Raw genomic sequence first — 19,914 nt, forward strand, 5'->3', positions numbered from 1 at the left:
GTTGTGTACACCAAGTGGGAACTCAGGCCATATGATCAATTTTTAGCAAGGATACTCCTCCTTTCATCCTTACAAGATACCCAAGGCTACTCCTCCTTTCATCCTTACAAGATGCCTGCTACTTTCATGTGGTTTACTTTGCTGAAAAATAACATCCCAGCATGTTCCTTGGAGCTCTAACACTCCACGGCCTGCCAGGCTCTCAAAGGGTCTGACAGTTCAGGCGTGCAACGCCCATTGGGCTGAAAGGGATTCAGCACCCCCCTTCCCTGTCATGTATGGCAGCTGGGGCCGAAACAGCTTACCCGGCCCACACACAGCCGCACCTGAGTACTTCACAGGTCTTTAAAAGACCATTTACGTGTTAACGAGGCTTGTTGTTTTTCAGCCCTTAGAGCCCCTACAGCTACACTCTGCATATTGCTGGAAGAATCAGTGCCCCCCCTGAAGTTTTTAGTAGCCCCTCCCGAAATTTGGCTCAAGTTGCACCTCTACTCTGACTGTCAACCTCCAAGAAACCCTTCCAGCAATCCCCTTGTGCCTTACAAAGCATGGGGGGAGGTGTGCCATGTTGTACTTTTCAACCACGTCTCGACACCACAACCCCCCCCCCGCCACACCCCCCTGAAAAAACAGACTCAAAACAGAAAGTTCACAATTACAGTAGTGGAAACAGGACTGCTGGTGTAATGGGTGTCTAGGGAGATAAAATGAAGCCCCCTTACATTTACTATCTTGTCAGGTCCCTCCAGAAACTGCACATTCTCCTCCAGAAGGTGAGACTCGCCGATCTTCAATGCAGCTGTCCCCGCGATCAGAAGCAAACTTCTCAGCGATCAGAAGCAATTAACCCTGCCATCTTCTAGGAAGGCCAGTGGTGAAATAACAGTACACACCGAAGTACGGCAAGCAACAGTGGGTATCCAGGGAGACAGGAGGGGCCCCGGCCTGGCTACATACTGGGGCGAGAGCCACAGGGGACCAGAAGAACTGGGCTAGGGAAGGGTGCAGCTGGCAAGCGGAGGCTGGGGTGCGAGGTGCAAGAGGCCGACTGCTTCGAGGTGCATGAGGGCTTGCAAGAGGCCCTGGGAGAGCGTAGTAGTGGCCCCAGCACTTTCGGCTCCTTGCTGATACCTGTAGCTGTTTCTGCACTGCTGTCCTCTTACACTGGATACGACCAGGATTGGCTCAGTGTCACGGCCGTCATTAAAAGACCCTGAGCCAATAGGTCAACAGTAGGTCACTAAAAGACCCTGATTGGCAGGAACTGAAAGGAATTTCAAGCATCAGGAACAGGGGCGTGGCGCGGCAACTCTGAAGCACGGCAGCGCAGCAAAATGTACTAGTATTTTGCAGTTTCTAAATATAAATACAGACAAAGGAAAAATAGTTTTCCGTCTGTATTTATATGTAGAAATCCGTATAAACGGAAAACCGGGAGCCCTACTTGTAATATGAGCATAACCTACAAGACCCTTCTTCTCCCTTGCATGCCCAAGCTGGGTTGAAATCAGTGATTCTTAATGGAACGAGCCTCATACAGAGTATTTTCTTGCGGGCCTGATCTGACAGTGTGTCGCGTACAAATTGCGGAGCTTTTCCCGGGTTGTATGACGTATCCAGTGCTGCAGTGATGGAGTTGCAGTGGAATGTTACCAGGTCCTTTTCAAACGAGATGACCAATACCTGTCTCTTCATTGCATTTTTCCAGGCAGATATCGGGATATCTGGTAAGAGCAGATTTTCTGCATCGATCTTCAAATTGCCAATTGCTTGCCCAAGCTTGGAATGCCAGGTGGAATCCTCTTCCTTAAAGATAGTACCCAGTTGATGTTTAAATATTTTTTTCTGGGGCTCCTGAGACCCTGATGTAAAACTTGACTAGGTACCCCTGTAGCGCCAGGTCTGATCTGGCGAGATCAAACTCCAGATTAATCTATCTTTCCTAGCTTGCTTCAGAGCTAGCGGCACTGATTTGTATGGTATGGCCTGTGCTGCTACTATGAATTTATCCAGGGCACACAGGAAGGCCAAATGTCCGTAGTTGACAGCTGGTATTAATTTAGCTTTCAGGATTTTTCAAGCGTTGGCTTGGTCGCTTCATTGTGTAGATTACACATTCCACCTTTGCGCTTAGGTGTTTTAGGTGAGTAGCAAGTTTGGCCCTCTGCGAGAACCAGACATGGGGTAGTCGGGTGTTGTCACTATTTGATAATCACCCAATTGCCAATGGGCTTACCTTTTGTGTGGATATTTACCAAATACAACTATCTTGGTTTTGCTCTGGTTAACATGCAGGTGGTTTTCCTTATTATACCTGTGGAGTGCACTAAACAACATGTTTCAGCCCTACTCTGAAGGCCTAAGCAGGTCCAGGACTTTCATCAGGGTGATACAACTCACCTCCCCAGTTGTTAGCTCATTAAGCTGTTTTAAATACATAATGCATGCAAGCTAGTGCATGCTTTAGGCAGTGAAGATACTTGCCCTTTTTCTTTGTGATCCGACCTGTAACAGTGAAGTCGTAATATCATGTTATTTTTAGTAAGGTCTAGTGCATTTCTCCAATTGAGTCAATCACCACACCGTGACTCTTTACATTAGTGGCATGCATTATCCCATGCATGCTGTTTCAGCAATGACAATAATATTCTCAAATTCACATCATGTCATTCAATCAGGGAGTTCCTATATGCGGCAATTCGCCTCGGGTACCCTCCTGGAGCATGCAAGGTCTCTTCCTCCTATAATTAGGGAGAGGGATTTCTACACATATGTTTTGCGTTATCATATTCTCAGTTGACTTAATAGCTATCTGTGCCCAACTTGTGCAATCACCCTCCAAAACATGTCTCATGCCTGGATTATATATCTGGCTATTCTTTACAAAAAGAAGAACCGATCCATATAAACAACCATACTTCATGATTACACCCATTATCCTAGCATCACTATTAACAAATCACAATCATTAACTCACCCAGTCTGTATGGGATCCTTGGGGGCGGAAGGATATATGATCGCCCTGTAGTAGAACCCTATTGTGTTTAAAGGGTTTTTGAAATGAGGGTAGCATAAATGCTGCGTCTTAAGGTGGAATATCAGCGCAGTTTAAAGTTAAGCATGATCGGAAACAGCACGAGAAAAAAACGTACTTCGTCAAGGGTCCTACCCTTCCTATTCACCTGTTTGGTTTCGCTCTCCCCAGTTTGTGGTCCCTGAATTATATTATAGGAATTTGTTAAGCGCACGGCTACCCCCAACGGGGGTGTCCCGCGCTGCAGACAGCAGAAACCGCGAGCACCAGAAAACATGCTAGAGAGTAGAAAACAGCCAGGTCTTTAGGCTGCGCCTGAACAGGGGTTCTGAGTCAATAAGACGGAGACTGAGGGGCAGACCATTCCAAAGCATAGCTGTGACCACCACAAAAGCTCTGCCTCCTTTCCTGTGCGGTTGGAACCTGGGGGATCATCAGGCAGAGGTGATTGGATCTGAGAGTGCGGGCTGAGTGCGCCAACTTAAGCCTACACCGGAGATATCCAGGTCCCCTGCCGTTCAGTGCCCTGAAAGACAGGACCAGGGCCTTGAACTGAATGCGGGAGGAAACAGGGAGCCAATAAAGTTTCTTCAAATGCGGGGTAATTGAATGCCGGTACGGGATGTTGCAGATCAGCCTAGCGGCCGCATTCTGTTTGATCTGTAATCGATGGAGGAGATAGGCTGGAGCTCCCACATAGAGGCTGTTGGAATAATCCAGGTGGGAGGTAATGAGGGCATGGATGACCGTCCTGCGCGAGTCCAGAGGGAGATACAGAAAGATTTTTTTAATCATGCGCAATTTGCCAAAGCAAGCAGAGGTGACTTTATTGATTTGGACCTTGCACGACAATTCATTGTCTACTACAAAGCCCAAGTTTCGGGCCGAGTCAACTGGGAGTGGGGGAGGGTTGAGCTCAGCCTGCCACCACACCGATGGCAGCAAAGGGGCCTTTTGATTAAAGAACAACACATCGGTTTCATCACAGTTCAGCTTGAGGGTATTACCAATCATCAATGATACAATCTTTGTGAGGCACTGTTTAACCACATCGATGCTATGCATTTTCCCGCTGTGTGCTGGAAACAACAAAAACACATGTTACATGACGAGCTGGGCTCGTCATGAGCGTGCGAGGAGGCTACCTCATGACGAGCCCAGCTCGTCATGAGCGTGGAAGGGGTTAAAGTTAGAAAGGCCTTTGTCAGAGTGATCACTAAAAGAGAAGATCAGCTGAGTATCGTCAGCGTAAGAGACCACTCTGACCCCGCAGTCTTCTATGACCTCGGCTAGTGGTGACAGGTAAACATTAAAAACGAGGGGGCTGAAAGCCGATCCCTGGGGAACTCCACAGCTCAAGGTTTTTTTTTCTTTGGAGACGAAAGGTCGACACCAGACCTGCTGTGTTCTTCCCGTTAAGAATGATCTTACCCAGGCCAGGGAAGTGCCTCTAATCCCTATATTATGTAGTCTGTCAAGCAGGATGGTGTGTGAGACAGTATCGAATGCAGTGTAGAGCATGGCTTTATGTGACGTGGGTCCCTTGCTCACTTTGCCACTGGATTCAAGCTAGCCTGGTTAATGAGGGGTGTTAACCCGAAACCGGTCCCAGGATGCCTGTTTCCAGTCCAGGGAAGACATGGCTTGGCAGTTCAGACTGGACTGTTGCCATAAGGAACATGGTCAAGACTGATTTGCATATGGCTGGGTCTGAACTGGGGTGGCGAAGTGAGCTAAAGAATGATTATGGATTCAACCTAGATCTGTGACATGGGTGAGTGAAAAGTTTCAGCGCCCCGTCCATCATCTTCTTGTGTTTTCAGTAAGAATCTAGGCACGCTCACCTCAGATTTTATGGATTTAAAAAATCTGAATGACTTTGAAGGTTTCCTTGATTATATTGCCTCCCCCTCCCCCCACCCCCCAGCTAGGCAGCTGTGTATCAAGTTTCGTCATGGTACTGTGCCCTTCAAGAGCTTCTGTAAGAAGTGGAAAGGCTCCACAGATTCGGGTATTGTTTGCTCAGTTTACCTCCAGATGGATGAAACTCTACTTCACTGCTTCTCCTTTTGTCTGGGTTATGATCGCCTGGGGCAACAGTGGCTGATTCCAGTCTGCCGGCAACTGGGAACTAGGCAATGTTGTATGGCATTTAGGTTGCTGCGCGCAGACACCACTGAATTTCTTGTCTGTGCTGTAGCAAAATTCCTACATTGGAGTTGGTGTATAAGAGCCAATATCATGAACCAACTTTAATTGGGTTTTGAAGGAGCTTCCTTTGATGTTCCTTTTGAAGCACTCCCGATAACATAGCAGTGCAGACCACTTTCACTCTCGGCCCAATCCCTGGGCCACTCTTGATCTTTGTCTGGGGTGACTTTAGTGAAAGCTCTTGGGGACCCTCAAATTTTGTTATTCTTCCCTGTCCCTTGTAGTATGACTTAATTTGCATAACATTGTTTTGTATTTCTAAGTCTACCATTGGTTTCATGAACCCTAACCCTTATGGGCTAGAAGCAAATATCTTCCAGTATTGAGTGTTCAACCTGCAAATCTGCTGTTTGCTTCTGAGGTTTTTATTGTTCAAAATTTGATATGTATGTCACAACATCTCATTGAAGGAAATTATAAGGCACCGAAATATCAACCCTCTATGTGGAACAATTTTTTTAATTTTTACTGTTTTCATCTTGCTTTTATGGTTCTGAACCGAAATAAACGAATTGATTTATTGATGTATTGATAAAGAGGGGAGGGGCATGCAGCCCCAATCCCCATGCCAATATTGGCCCCTGGGACCCCATCCCCTGGGGCCTGGCTAATTAGTTAAGGGGAAGGGGGGCACGCAGCCCCACGCCCCGCAGTGGCATAACGATACTTGTGCCTCCTCCCCCCACTTGCAAAGTACATGGAGGGAACCCCCTCCAGAGTCAGTCAGGAGCTCAAGGCCAGGGTACTGTGCTGAGTAGGCCCCCTGGAGCTCGGGGTCCCCTCGCACCGCGGTGGCTGTGGGGAATTATGTTAAGCCACTGACTCCCTGGGCCAATTTCGGCCCCGGGGACCCTATCCCCTGGGTCCCAGACAATTTGTTTTGTTATGTTAAAAATATTTTTAAAGTGCACAGCTGCCACAGACGGGGCCTCCCGGCGCTAATCATGGTCGAGACAAAGCAGAGGCAGGGAAGCGTGATCATTAGCCTAGCTGAAGAATAGCCAGGCCTTCAATTATTTCTGGAATTGTGAGTGATTTTGAATTTTTCTGAGGTTAGGTGGCATAGAATTACATAAGGTCGAAGCTAAGACACGCCATTTTGGCTCTGATGTAGCAACGTATGTGAGGAAGGTTTATATCAGCGGAGCGGAGTGATATGGAGGGCATGTAGAATCACATCAAGGCAGATAGGCTGGGTGCTCCTTGTTTATGTAGGATTTTACTGGAGATGGATAGGACTTTACATTTTGTGCGCTTTTTAATAGATAGCCAATGGAACTTGCCCAAAAGTCGGGAGGCATAGCTGAATTTGAGGAGGGAAAAAAGAAACCTGGCTGCAGCATTATGAACAACCTATAATCGGTTCAGAACAGATTTTTTTGAGCCCAGATATAGAATGTTGCAGTAGTCCAGGTGTGAAATGAGAAGGGATTGAACAATCAATTGGCGCAATTGCCAGGAGGAGTGTCATAATGGGCTTGAGGTTCCTGCTAGAGTCTTGACTTGGGTTTCAGAGGATTAAGCATCATCCATTGATGCTCCAAGATTGTTCACTACCGATTTGGAGAAATTCTGGAGAGGACACAAGTATTTCTGGCCAGGATGGATCACTCCAAAGAAGTGCATGTCCATCCAACAGGAGGATCTCTGTTTTATTGGTGTTAAGTTTTAAACAGTTGTCGTGCATCCATCCTGCAACTGCTGTAAAACAGTTTTTAAAGTTGACACAGCCGTCAGTCAACTCTGCTGAAAGTGGGATGATTAGCTGAGTGTCATTAGCTTACAATACCAGTGAGATTCCGAAGGATTTCACTACTTCAGCCAGGGGTCTGATGTAAATATTGTAAAGGGTAGGGCTGAGCGCTGAAACCTCGGGAATGCCATGAACCAGTGCTATTTGGGATGAGGAACAAGGCAGGAATATAACTTGAAAAGTTTGCTCCTTTTAAAAGGAGGTAAACCAGGTCCGAGCTTTGCCCTGTACTCCCAGCTCAGTGAGGCAAGTTAGTAAAGTCGCCTGAGAGACCGTGTCGAAGGTCGCACTTAAATCTAGGAGTATCAGAGCCTGAGATTTGCCATCATCGGAAGTACTGCGATTACTGGAGCCCAACCAAGGCACCCACTTCACCATTGTTCGGGGGGGGGGGGGCGCAGGGGGAACCCCAATGCCCCGTGGCTCCAGTCAGCTCCCCGCCTCCAGCTGAAGACAGCATAACTCCCACCCACAGGGAGCAGCTAAAAATTCTGCTCCCTGTCGGTGGGAGAAATGTTTTCATCTGTTTCCCTGCCCTCTTCACAGCGGGCAGGGAAATAAATGAAAATTCCATTCCCAGCGGGTGAGAACATTTTTGATGCTCCCACCTGCTGGAAGCGGACTCACTGTGTTTGCTTGGCAGGAGCTTTATATTGCTCATGCCAAGCGGTGGGGGGGGGCAGGGGACACTAATTTAGGCAGTGAGGGAAGAGGCAGCGATGGGTCTAGTGGCAGTGTTGGGGGGAGCCGGGGGCGAGGCCGTCTAGGAGAGGGAATTATTCAGATAAGAAGAACTGGGTAGGGCTGGTTATCAGTGATTGGGCAGTTCCTCAAATCGGGTGGGGGGAGGAGGGAGGGGTTTCTCCATGAGGCATTGCGGGGAGGGCCACCCAGAGGGAAGGGATTGGCGGCTTGGCGCCATTCTGACAAGGGCCAGAGTCCTTTGGTGATGACACAAGATGGCACAGGTAAAATAAAGTTTTGGGATAGAGAGTAGGCGACAGCATGGGCTGTGCATCTTTGAACCAGTGTTGGTGGCCTCGGGATACGTCCAGAGGAATTGTCGTTAAATTGTTTTCCCTCTTTGAAGGGCAGCACGTTCTCGAATCCGGGACAGGGAGGCAAGGTGCTGTGTGGAGGGAGTGTTTTTCAGGGCGGTAGTCTTAGTTTTTGGAGGAGTCTTGAGTGGGAAGCGTGTCCATGCATCATCACGATCGAAGGTGGAGGAGTACCGCTGTATCTGCGGTTCGGTCATCATGTGATGAGCATCTGGGTGAATGGGAGAGTAGGTGTGGAGACTTTGTTGGTACTGAAAGAGATGGTTGCAGCTTGTGGCTGGGCCAGGTTCCGGACAATGCGTGGTCCAGACAATGGAGTTCTGTACACGTGGGCTGTGGTAATGGGCGGGCTTCGAAACGGAGGCTGTATGGAGGGTGGGCACAGGTTGTGCAAAGAGGTAGGCATGGCGAGTGAGCCCGAATGACCCCTTTTGCGTGGGGCTAGGTGTCTCAATTTGCACCATGATGTTTCAGAGTATGTCGCTGGAAGACTGTTTGAGGTTGTGGGGGTGTGTCTATGGTTGGGTGAGGGGGAAGGGTGTTGGTACTCTGCCCAAAAAATGAATGCCGTGATGGCACCAACCCGTATGGTGAGAGGGTTCAGGGAGCAGCTTTTGTCATTGAATGGCAGTTCAAAGCCCGGTCTTCAGGCCTAAGCCTTTCATCCTTCTGAGGCCGGTGGTTCCTGCGATCTACATTGCAGATAGTATGGTTTGCATGGGAACCCGACAGGATGTTATGTGAGGGGGAGGTGGTTGCGCGAGTAGGCACGATTGGGTGGGTTTTGGAGTGTGGTGGGAGGGCGTTATCAATGCGGGTCATTATGTGCGGTGCTGGGAAATGGCAGAGCAGCAGTTTCGGCGCCATTCACAAGAGGATGGATGCGCGCTGTAAAAGCAATGCAGCTGTAACGTCCCGTGAGCGGTGCGTCCGTGACCGCAAGCCGTAGGCGGAGTCCAGAGTGATTCCAAGCAAACGCGCTAACGCTAATTAACAAGTGTGGTGTGCGCGCACTGCAAGGAATGTGAGGTATGCAGCTGGCACCCTGCCACGCAGCTGCTCGCTCTCGAGCTCCCAGGGCCAGGGGAGAGAGAAGGCAGGACATGCACCCACCTTTGGCCAATTGCGTGCTGTCTTTCTTAGACGAATGCAAAGGCCAATAGGGTGTGAGCAAAAATAAAAAGCATATGCACGAGCATGTGGTACAGTTGAAAGTCCTTACTAGAAGCCTCGCAGAGTGGCGCATGTGCGCTGGTTGGGGCGAAACCTTAAAAGGGGTCTTTCTGGACCAATAGATAGCCTTCTCCCAAATCTGGTGTAATTCCGTTTATTGGTTCGGGCTGTAGTTGTGTTCAAAATCCATATGAGAAAAACGTGTTTTGGGACCACCTCTTTCTCTCAGCCCCTGCCTGATGAATCACTCCGAAACTTTTCAGACAGCAGCTGAAGTGAGTTGTAGACTAGATTTGAAAAGTTTGTGAAGATTCGTCAAACGACGCTACAGTTATTAACACAACAAAAACCACTTTGTCTACAGAAACTAGGTCCTAACTATAACTACATACTAGCAACCTCCAGTAGGTAATATATATATTTATATATTTGATGGCCTAGTGGAAGGCTCAGGCCAAAACGTGTAGGATTTTGTTTGTTGCACAATGCACTTTCCTTTGAGATTGTAAAAAAGAAAATAAAGAAGCTTTTTCACCTGATCGAGTTGTGCCGCTTCCTTCTTTAGCCTGGAATCTGGCTTGGAAATAAGTGGCTGTATATTAACCAGTGGTGGTTTTTCAATATTTCCCCTGAAAATGGATTGTTTAGTTTGCTAATAACTTTGCCGCCCTTAAACAAATCTACACAAATCTTCACACACCTTTTTTTTAAGTCTCATCCACCTCAGCTCCTTCCTGGAAAATTTTATTTTGGGGTGATCTGTCAAGCGAGGGCCGATCAATAGGGGGGTCCCAGAGTGGGTTTTCCCCTATTCATTTTTCCATAGGAATATAAGACACAGCAACAACCAAAATGTCTGAACGGAATTACAGAAAACTTTGGCAAAAAATGAGATCTTGGCCCAAAAAGCATGCTTTTTGGTAATTTGGTGTAAATTAATTCCGGAGTTTTTGATAAATTAAGGATGTAAAAGAGGTATTCCATGCTGAGGAGGATCCCCTAAACCTATAGACAGAGCCAGCTCTAAGGCAGCCCGACCGGTGCCACCGCACCGGGTGCTTACTTCACATGGGGCATCTATTTGATAGTTTATATTGTTTTTGAGAGCACCCACTGCCACGTTCCTGGCCTCCAGCAATTTTCAGCCAACAATAAAAATCTCAAGGTAACTCTGGTGATTAATGTTCTTCCTGTTTTGGGCCTTTTGTCTAGTGAAAGTTTTACTGGTGGAAGTTTTGATTCATCATAAAGTAGTGCAGGGGATTACTATGCCTGCTGCAAAGAATGTGTACCATGCAAATCACAAAGTGAATATAACATTAATAGGTCAGTGGGTTACTGTTTTCATCAGAGACTTCCTTTTGTTACTTGCAGTTTATAAGTTAAAATCCTAAAGTAAAACAGTGAGCTATTAACTGTCATCAAAGAACTAAAATGCAGACTTCAAGTATAGATTAGAGCGTATTGATTTTTCCCCTAGACTTTCATTATCCTAATGTTGCACAAATAGTTCATTTGGTTAGAAATCAATTCTGATTATTAAAGAGAACCCCCAACCATGGTGTTAAATTTTAAATTCTGAGTTTGTGCTTCTCCAGACCAAGCACCCCTAAACTAAACAGCCTACCAGTATGGATGACATATAAATCCTACCCCTTGTAGTCCTCTGTCTTGTGTAACGTTTCACATACATTGATTTATACACATATGATTGATTGTCTCTGTAATGTGAGTGCAATGTAAAGTGCTCTGACACCCTTCACTTTTTTGAGTGACACTATAAAACAATTAAATGCATCTGAGAGAGAGTTGTTATGGAAACTTTTAACCCCTTCAGCGCTGCGCGAATTCCGCTGCAGTGCTGAAGGTTCTAAAGAACCTATGGGTTCATGACGGAACGGTTCCGTCATGAGCACAGGACCACAGACGCTCATGACGGAACCGTTCCGTCATGAGCATGGAAGGGGCTAAAGTGTGGTAGTACGGGAATCCGTTGCAGATGTGATCATTGGGGGGGCGCCAAAAAACATTGTTGCACGGGGCACCACCAGTGCTAAAGCCGGCCCTGTCTACAGATCTTAAAATAAGATCTGATTAGGACTTGGTCCCCTGTCCTGAAGGAAAAGGAACAAAAAACATGTATAGGTCAGGGTAGGAACCAAAAATTTACTTTTTCTTTTTTATCTGACCTGCGGGTCCATCCAGAGGTGGATGTGCAGCCCCCTTCCCGACCCTAATTAGAACCCCAGAGACACCCCCCAGGGGATACTTATTATTAGGGGAAAGGGGCTTCCGGCCCTCGTACTTGAGCTGCTCACTGGCTCCAGGAACCACATTCCCCGGTCCTCAATTTGAGCAGTATCTTGGGGACTCCGCCCTTAGGACACTGCTGTTTCCTGCCCGTGTGTGGGCAATTTTTTTTTCTTTAAATGGGCGCAAATTTTCTTTTTAAATGAATATGTGAGTGGCAGGAGTTGCTCATTTATTATTCACTTCTCCATTGAAGGAGCGCCACATAATGCCATAGGCATTTTCTCATTATTATTGTTTCATTCCTGGTGGTGCCCTTACACCTAAAAGGGACAGAGGCACCACCAGCTTTATTTATTAAAAAAACACAGTATGACTCCTGAGTCATTGAATTCCTCACCCCAGGGGAGTTTATCAAATTCTTTAAAGCACTCCAAGCTGGAGCTGGATTCTCTTCAGCTGAAGTGCAAGGCCCCTTTGTGGTTGGTTCTTTGGCTTCACTTTGTGGGTTGAAAACTTTAAAATAAAAAGACTCAAACACGTTTAATATTCTTTATTGAAAATGTTTTATTAAAAATTATTTGAGATAATCACATTTATTAAACATTGCAGTCTATGGATCCAATAGGTTTGCTTCACATATGTTGATGTACTGACCCCTTGACCAGGCCAATAGGCCCACAGCTTTTTGTATTTTGACCCTTTGACACAGCCAGTAGGTCTGCCTTAAGTGAAATGACACCCTTTATATTATTACAAGACATAGCCGACTGTGCGTGGCTCCCAGGGGTTAGCCGCCCATAGGACGTTGGGCGCAGGGTGTGGCCACAGGCTAGGCCCAACAGCAAACCCACGCCACACATGGCAATTGACATATTATTTTACGTTTAAAAAAACATAGAAATTGACTGAAAAAAACAAGGGTTAAGACGGCATGGTAGTTAGGTGAAAATGTCAGTTAAAAATATTGTTTTAAAAGAACAAAACCACTGAAAATCACTAGCTATAGTTACCTCGAGTATCTAGAACTCAGAAGGTGTTAACTGACATTTTTACCTAACTATAACAACCCTTTAACATCTGTTTTTCAGTAAATACACACACACATATATATATATATATATATACATATATATATATATATATATATATATATGCGAGTGTGTATATATATATATATATATATATATATATATATATATATATATATATATATATATATATATATATATATGAAAGTAAGTCGTCACCAGGAAAAAAGGCTCCTGCCTTTAGAAATGACGAAGAGCAGACCCAGGAATCGGTGCTTAATTAAAGTGCTTTATTTCCAGCCAGCCAGCCCCCATATATGTATATATATATATATCTCCATGGTGACTAAGGAATAAAACCTACCTTTGCACTTACTTTGGGTCCGTGTCCGTTTGTGGAGGAATCCTGTGGAGGACGTAAGAAAGTAATATATATATATATATGTGTCACATCAGGATCCCAGCGATGCAACCTTCACAGGGAGCGGCGCAGTACCTGGAAACAGACTCCGCAGGCAAGACTTGTTGCTTAATGTTTATTTAGTGCATCAAATGTCGAAATGACGCGTTTCGGCCGCCAGACATGCGGCCTTGATCACATCATATGTATATAGCTTTTTTTCTACTGAAATTTGTGTGCCGTGACTAGCGGTTTTACTAAATTTAATTACAGACATATAATGGGAATGGCTCTTTAGGGCAGGCACTTGTGCTTTATTTCTGGCAGTGCGAAGCTGAATAGCAGAAACCAACAAGTTAAAACTATGTGCATCCGTTAAAGTATTCGAGGCAACTTTGGCTGCACAAGCGCAACAAGTCCATTTCACCTCGGGGAAAAGAGATCGACATCTGGAAAAACAGGTACATGTCGGTCTGGGGGATTAGAGTAACGCGTGACGTGGGCAAGTGGATAGTTGTGAAAGGTTATTTCTGCTCTACACGCCAGAGGCCTGATGCTTTTTTTAAACCTACCTTTTACCGTTTTAATCATTTTGTCTTGGCAGTGAAATTCCACCTTTCCACCCCTCCTTCTATGCCTTCTAGTTCTTGGCAGGTCGTCTGAGGCAGCACCAATTTGGGACATTTATTTTAACAGGAAGGCCCTACCTAATTTAGCAACTGTTTCCCTTCAGCATCCACCTGCTCAGAAAATAAACCCAATTTGGAATTGATATATATAATGTGATCAGTATCAATTTCACGGATATTAGAGATAAACATAGCTCGTACACTGAGGCAGGGGTCGCTGGTACGTTCAGAGAGACTGGAATATTCTGGGACGCAGGCTATTATGGAAGAGTGGAACAGTCACTTCCGGAGATCTCTGGCCAGAATGACAAGTGATATATTTTATAGGTTTTCAAAGGGAAGATTATGTTGAGATATTATATAAACTCCCATAACTTAAAGCTACATTTAAATTGAGTCTGTTGGACTAGTCAAGAGTGAGATTGTACCCCTAAGTGTGAGAGTCACACTATGTGAACAAGACTGTATTCTACAGTGTGTGACTGATGCCCACTGAATGAAACTCTCAGGATATGACACTCACTTCCAGTTTTATGGCATGTCAATGTATTTGCATAGTGTACATCGGCAACTGGCATGGTATATTGGAGTTTTTTTTTGGCCAGTTAGAGGCAATGTTCTAGCATTACAGGGCGATAGGTAATAGGGATAATACCTACGTTGTTGGTTGAAGAGAAGGCTATCCGTGTCAGGTGTTGTGTGTGATAGTTCTCAGTGCGTCAAGGACTGTGGGGCATATTATCAAGGGATTTATCTCCGCTTTTTTGGCTTTAAAAGCCAAGAAAGCGGAGATAAAATTATCTCCCTATTACCTAGCTGTCGCTAACACCAGTTAGCGACAGCTAGTAGGAGATAGCGACCATCTTGGGCCCCGCTTTGCATGTCAGAGAAATTTATCACTAATGACATGCAAAGTGGGCGTGCCAAGAAGTTAGCGACTGGAAACAGTCTCTAACATCGCTATCTCCTATTACCAACTTTTGGAGATATTCGCGCTAAGCGCGAATATCTCCAAAAGCTAACACCTGCCCCTGAGCAGTTCTTAGCAATGTTATCCAATGGGAGGTGGATAACATGGCTAAGAGCATTTGCTCGGTAATGCATGAATATCGCTGACTTTTCAGCGATATTCATGCATTTCGGCCGATTTTTATCGCTTAGGAGATAAACCTTGATAATATCAAGGCTCCTAAGCGATAAAAATCATCGCTGCACGGCGATAAAATTATAGCCGCTAAGCTAACATAGCGATAATTATCGCTAGTTGTTGGTAACATGCCTCTGTGTTTTTATGTAGTGTCACATCAGTTACCACGTGTAATTGTACTGGAAAGTAAGAACAGGTGCAGAGGACAAACAGCCATTTTCTAGATGTGTGATTGACAAGGTCCAAGAATGGGCTGTGATCTACATTAAGGAATGTTTGGTGTAATGCATAATGGTCTGCAATGTGTAGCTGCGGACGGTGTTGCTATGGCTACTGAAGGAATGCGTTACAGAATGGGGATTTTCACCGAGAGTAGAAGTCCTGCAAGCTGCTATCACATAGATGAGGCGCAGAGCAGTTGCTAGCATGATGATCCTTATGTCGGAGATGTCTGGTATCATACATGGAGGTCCATAAGTGTCATAGACCGTGTTGCTTTAATTTGAGTCACAATGGTAGCAACGTGTATATTAGTGTAGGTTGAGTACTAAAGGCATGAGAAGCACAAATGCTGTAGTAAGCATAGCTTGCATTGGCAGCGTACTGTGTTTTGTGAATCCTTAGTTGTGACTAGACCATGTTGTCTTTACCACTGGAGTGGAGGTCTACTGGTTCACTCATGTAAAGTTCCATATCTAACCAAGATCCTAGCACTAAAGTCCCAAGTGCATGTTGTGCGTTTATGTATGTGGCCTGCAACATATGTGCATTGTGTGCATGAGTAAGCCAGATTAAGGGGGGCCTGTGGGATCCAGTGGAAGTGTATCAGTGACGCTCCTGATGCTGGAGGGAGGAGACCTAGACACTGAATTGGGGAGAGAGGAGACAAGGCTTCTTTAGTAATTTGATTAGGCTTTTTGATGAGAGGAGCTGCTGTTTGGTACATGGTGTGGATGAAGTGTGGGACTACAGTGTCTGTTGTTCCAGGTGAAAGAGACCCTTTAGGAAAGATACTCTTTCCTCTGGTGACTTTTCAGTGTGGCTGTTGATAGCCAGGTGCAGAAAGTTCACACCTCTTTGTTCCTCTGTTTTGGGGCGTGAAGGCTGCAGACCACCTTATTGTGATGAGCATCACTTTCACAAAAGGCTGTGTCTGGGGAGAAGCCTGACAAGACACTTGGAAGGAGAACCACCCGAAACCACCCTAAACTGGTTTTGAAAGTGTAGACAGTGGATTCACATTTCTTGTCTGCTTTTACTGTATAAATGTCGGAGCTACTGACCACTTGTTTTTCCATTTCCAAGTTCTCTATGACCAAGAAAGGGGGGTGCTCCGCAGATAGTTACAGGACTGCTGTTAAACCATAGTTGCTGTTTGCGGACAGTCAGCTAACCAGCAGTGAGGGGACGTCATGTGACAACTTCAATCAATCAATCAAGGGCTTGTAAAGCGTGGCTACTCACCTGTGAGGGTCGCAAGACCATGCTGAAAAATCTATTCTTCTTACCTGAAGTGCACAGAAGCCAACCTTCCTGCTAGAAGAGCGAAGGTGAGATTACTGCCCAGGAAGAGTCAGAAGCAAAGAAGCCCGATGCTGATGTGGTCAGCCAGAGGAAGGAGGATGAAAGAGAGAGATCTGCGAACCCCAGATGATGGCAGGAATCAGACTCTCAATGTGGAGGTTCCAGTCAGGAACAGCAGAATCACGGCTGGTCTTGCTGCTGTAACTAGGAAGTGCTAACACCGCACAACCTGTCCCGCTGTGACCGGAGAAGTATGACCGTTGTTCATCCTGGGCTACTGCGACCAGACAAGAGTGAGCATGGTTCATCCAGTGCTGCTGTGATCAAGAAGTATGGCCACAGCTCATCCTGCGCAGTTGTGATCAAGAAGTTTGACCATGGCTCATTTTGGGCACCTGTGACCAAGAAGTGTCACTGTGGCTCACCCCAGGCGACTGTGACCAAGAAGTGCAACTTCAGCTCATTCTATACTGATGTGACCCAGATTCTGATGCATTCATACCATTTTCAGCAGGCTTAAGAACGACTGTGGTCAGACCCACCCCTGGGAGTTACTGCAACTCTAGATTACTTGAAACCCCTAGTCAGACTGCCTCTCAAGTCAACTTCTTTCACTGACCCCCTCTGCACCCTCACAGGTCACATCTGACTGGAATGGGTGCTCTATCCCAGGGGTGGGAGAGAGACGGCGAGCTGTCACCGTTTGCTGCAGGTGTTTGCCCTGCGCTTCAGAGACCCTCATCATAGTGAGATACCCAAGACTTATGAGAACTGTGACAAACTGCGCACATAAAAGATCCAGAGGAAGATAATCTGTGCCTGAATCTTGATTCATGCTAATAGGCATTCTTAAAAAGAGGGAAGAACTACCTGCTTTAGAGGAGGAGGAGAACCCCAGGAGAAAGGGGGGAATGGAGTGGATAAATGATTTAGGTACAGTAGCCCCAGCAACGAGTTTACTAAATTGTGCCTGTTCGCTATAACCTATATGGTTTCTTGTTATTGTGTATAAAAAGGTACTTTTATTTTATTAAGTAAAGCACTGGGTTAGATAATCGGGGGCCGTGTTGTGAATAAGGCGCACTTTCTCTGTTTGCACTTAAAAAAGGTACCTCAGGCGCAAAAGGGAAACTACGCCTTACATTGAATGCGCTGCCTCACGGCAGCCTCAATGTGGTGCTGCCCTGGGGCAGCACATTCAAGTGAAAAACTGAGTGGCTTTGAAGCAGACTCTCTGTGTTTCACTGTGCAGGTGGCAACCCGCCTGCACCTTTAAGAGGGGAGAGTGATCCCCTTGCAGGTGGGTGCAGTGAGTGACTTCACCTGCCTGCAACGGGATGTCTGAGGGATCCTTAGGACCCCATTTTCCCGTTCCAGGGGACTTCCATCAGGGGCCGCACTGACAGTGTACCACCTTTTAGGTGATGCACCTCCTGACAGCTTCCGTGCCTCTGCACCTGCATTTATGAAGCAGGTACAGGAGCAAAGTGATTCCCTCACTTGCATGGGTCCGCGCCCCCATGCAAATGAAGGAACGCCCTCTGATGATATGTATTAAAGAAGGCGCTGCACAAGTGTCTGGCGGACCCTTCTGTAAGGGAAACAGCCTTTACAATGAGGTTTTTACCTCGTTGTGCATTTACCACGCATTTTTAGCATGCATATTTCTACCTCAAATATACATTTACAACGCATGTCAATACCACACATTTAAGGTTAGTTGCTGGTCGTGGGGGTCTCCCCCCAGAAATACATTGTTTTTAAATCTAAAAACAATGCGTGGTATTGGCATGCGTTGCAAATGCATATTCGCAGTAAAAACATGCTCGCTAAAAAATGACTGGCAAAGGCAAGCAAAGTAATTATCTCCGTTGTACAACCCTCTGTAATACCACAAAGTGCCCTGTGGGCGCACTTAACGGGTGCTAATGCCCATTCACCCCCAGGGCACTTCGGTAATACAGTCCCCGTTGGTGCGCTACTTGGTGATTGTTGAGTTCGGAGCTTGAGTATCCCCATGCTCCTCCTTGAGAAGCCTGCACCTGCTCACTATTGCTGTCGCTCAGAGCCAAAAGCTGAAGGGTTTGTACTTGGCCCAGTTTGCACCACCATTGTAGGACAGACCACAGGACATCAAAAGCAAACAATGTGATCCCCACAGTGAAGGTCCAATATTCCCAGCTTGCCCAGTGCCCACCCTCTCCCCCACCCCCACCTCCGAACGTGGTCTGATCGATTGCTTCATCTGGATTGTTTCAGCTGAAATCTGTGTGCATGGTGAGGTGGGAAAACCATTAGAGATTAGGTTTAATGGTACAAATTGGAAAACGTGTGAGAGGAGTGAAACTTCAGGCATACCCAGAGTTAGACAGCTCCGAGGTGTAAGATCGACACCCAGTGAGCGAGACTGTTCTCAACATTGACATCAGGTGTTTGAAGGCGTCCAAGCGGGTAACTCCAGTAAATATAATGACATGAAAAGTGTCCAGGAGTGAGACAACGATGCAAGGGCCACCCCGTGGGAACGCAACGTTTATTTTTCATCTCCTAGTTTCCCCTAGTCTTGTTATTGAGGAAAGCTCAAGTCGCACTCCATGGAAGACACAAGCCTCTGACTAGCCTTGTAGGTTGTTTTGCCTTCAAATATGATGACTACCTCACTCTAGTGTAGGCTAATAAGGACATGGTCTTTCATCTTGTACTTTTCAGCAATAAATCGCATTTTTCAGGTGTGTTAATCTAATCAGTTCAAAGGTTGCAAAGCAAGACGGCAACATCTAGAATTCATAGTTATCATAAAAAAGACCAGGACTGGAAACAGTGTCTTAATGACGTGTATGGTGGTTGGTGGTCACCCTAACGTCAAAGGAAACCTGCGCCTAGGAATGATTTCCCACGAGACACCATGTTTTGTTGCAAAACAATCAAATCTCACTTCCAAGGCGTTGGACCTTGAGATCTGTGTTTCTGGCTATTGGAAAAAGGGAAGAAAGTGGGCTCGGTGGTGAGGGTTGAAGGGGGTCAGAGTCCCCCCAGTGCTAGAGGCACTGGTTCAGAATGGTAGATAACACCGGTAACCGAGGTGCAAGAATGCCGTTTTTTTATTAATATAAGCTACGCCCTGCCTTGGAGCACGAAGACTGAAGGAAAGCAAAGAGTACATTGACCTCTCACACAGACTTGTGAAATATATGGTTCCATTCTCAGTGCAACGCAAAATGTAATAGCCCAGCTGGCCAGACCAGCTTCTAATTCCAGCCGCGCACCCCGCCCTCCTTCGGTACACACTGCTGTCAAACTACCGCCCTGCACGATAAGCTGCATACATTCCTCCTCTGGGAACCTACACATTCCAGAAATATACTCAACCTAGCGATGCTGCTCTGAAAGAAACGAATGTGCATAGTCATCTGGGTTATTTTAAAGGTTCCTTTGGCTCGTGAACAGCCGTTGACTGACAGCAAAAGTGTCTTAAACATACACGTCAGCACCAGCAGTGCAATGTTCCCTCATACATTATACACACACCGCCAGCAGTGGAAGCTTTTCTCACACGCAAAGCGGGACCTGTGCAAACTTCCTGTGCGTGTAATCCACGTACCGCACACGTAGCAGTGAAAGCTTCCCCCTTACATAGTCATAAACAGGTACAGCACACTTGACAGCAGAGCCAGCTTCTCTCACAGCAGCGCGAGCTTCCC

General features: G+C 46.2%; 1 protein-coding gene across 1 annotated transcript in view; it reads left to right on the top strand.

The window, feature by feature from the left end:
• Nucleotides 1-19,914, top strand: part of ITPR3 (inositol 1,4,5-trisphosphate receptor type 3) — a 568,454-nt gene that overhangs the window by 92,364 nt on the left and 456,176 nt on the right. The window lies entirely within an intron of this gene.

This window comes from Lissotriton helveticus, chromosome 5_1 (genome assembly GCF_964261635.1).
Source record: "Lissotriton helveticus chromosome 5_1, aLisHel1.1, whole genome shotgun sequence".
NCBI classification, from domain to species: domain Eukaryota; kingdom Metazoa; phylum Chordata; class Amphibia; order Caudata; family Salamandridae; genus Lissotriton; species Lissotriton helveticus.